A 2,261-nucleotide genomic window follows, 5' to 3' on the forward strand; every position below is an offset into this window, starting at 1 on the left:
CAAATAACGTAATAGACCACCCACAGACCGTAGAATTGACAGAAGTAAAAAAGGACAGTAGAAGAAAAAAACGAATGCGTGAGTGTGGCTCACAAACGGACGAAGAAGGTGTTGATGAAGAACTCAATCATGGATGTGCAGCAAGAAGCTTGACGGAATTCAAGAAAAATTAGACAAGGTTCTTGCTCCTATCCCTGAAATGCAAAAGTTACAAGCCAAAGTAACGGAGCTCGAAAAAGAAAAGAACGATTTGAAAGATAGCTTAGAGTGGTCTCAAGCCAGTCAAGCAGAGATAGTGCAGAACTGAAGATTGATACCGTTTCAACCATGACAAAGCTTGCCGCTACAGGCGACAAATTTGCCAGGGTGGAAGCGCTCGAAGCATGTTTAATCAAACAGGAATGCCATAATCGACGAAATAACATAAAATTATTCGGCATCCAAGATGATGACCACGAATCTCCGAAAGACACAGAAAGTAAACTAAGAAAATTTCTGCATAAAGAAATGAAGATACCAAGCAGCGACCTTAAAGAAATCCACTTCGAAAGAGTTCATAGAATTCCAACTCGACCAAAGGAATATAAGAAGAATCTGTAGAGACCAATAATTGCGAAAGTTGCTTTCTTCCAAGATAAAGAGTTTATCAAATCACATATCAAGAAGTTGCCTAAAGGTAAAAAGCTCGGCGTATCGGACGACTTCCCAAAAGAAGTAGGCGATACTTAGAAAGGCTCTCTTCCCTGTCCTTAAAAAGGCAAAAGAAGAAAAGAAAGTAGCGTTCTTTAATGTGGAGAAGATCATTATTGAGAATGTAGTCTACCGTGGGCCCGAGACCAAAGACTTCCCGCTTTATGGTCTAATAATGGAAAGTAACTACAGACTGATCTTTGCTGCCTTTGCTGTTCTCTAAGGAACGTTTACGTTCGCTTCAGACAAGGTAACCTGCTCCGTTTGCAGCAGGTTTTTATGTGTTTTGTGTTTTGTTTTATTTGTTGTGCTAAGATGTATTTTTCTGTCTACGGTCCCACTTTATGATATTAAGCGTTTAATGATTCTACAATATTCAGATTTTCAATCTAGAATTGCCTTTATTAACAAAAAGAGCATTGTACAGTTTTCATATATAACTATACTCTACTAGAAATGTAAATCCCAATGACTCCGAGTTTGATACATTCTTTAACAACAACCTGTTGACACCTCTTAATGAGGAGCAATCTAAAAAATGCGAGGGCGTGCTAACCGAACAGGAGTGCTACCAAGCTTTAAAACATATGGACAATGGCAAAAGTCCAGGCTCTGATGGTTTCACATGCGAATTTTACAAATTCTTCTGGGATTACATTAAACAAAACGTTGTCGAAAGTATAAATTATGGCTTTGAAAAACGTCAATTATCAATATGTCAAAGACGAGGTATCATAACATTAGTACCAAAAAAGGACAAAGCGACCAATCTTGTTGGCAACCTAAGGCCTATCTCACTTCTAAACACGGACTACAAAATTGCCACGAAAGCAATCGCAAAAAGATTGGAAGCTGTTCTGCCGTTTGTGATAAACGCTGATCAGACCGGCTATATCAAAGGACGGTATATCGGTGAAAACGTAAAAGTCATTAGTGATATTATTAGCTACACCGCAGCAAAAAACCTCCCTGGTCTTGCTATCTTCCTCGACTTCGAAAAGGCATTTGATTCTATAGAATGGAATTTCATTTTTGAAGCTCTCGACAAACTTAATTTTGGTCCTGACTTCAAAAATTGGGTACAAACTTTCTATTGCAACATTACTAGCTGTGTCACAAACAATGGTTATGCCTCTGATTTCTTCAATCTGGAGCGAGGTGTCAGACAGGGTTGCCCACTATCAGGCACACTTTTCGTACTTGGTATTGAAATTCTTGCACTTGCGATTAAGAAAAATCCGAAAATTGAGGGCATCAAAGTAGGAGCGCGTGAAATAAAAATCACACAGTATGCGGATGACACAACACTTTTTCTAAAAAGCCCTGAATCAATGAGGTTTTTGCTTGACCTCTTGGAAAAGTTTCAAAGATGCTCGGGATTAAAAATTAACCACACGAAGTCAGAGGCAATGTGGTTGGGAAAATGGAGGAACAGAGAAGACACCCCGTTCAACGTTAAGTGGCCGAAAGACTCTTTTTTCGCTTTAGGAATACACTTCTCAAACTCAGAAAAGGTTAGCGAAAAACTTAACTTCTATGAAAAGTTGGATGTTTTGGAAAAGACGTTAAAC

Source organism: Montipora foliosa, chromosome 7 (genome assembly GCF_036669935.1).
Source record: "Montipora foliosa isolate CH-2021 chromosome 7, ASM3666993v2, whole genome shotgun sequence".
Taxonomy (NCBI): Eukaryota; Metazoa; Cnidaria; class Anthozoa; order Scleractinia; family Acroporidae; genus Montipora; species Montipora foliosa.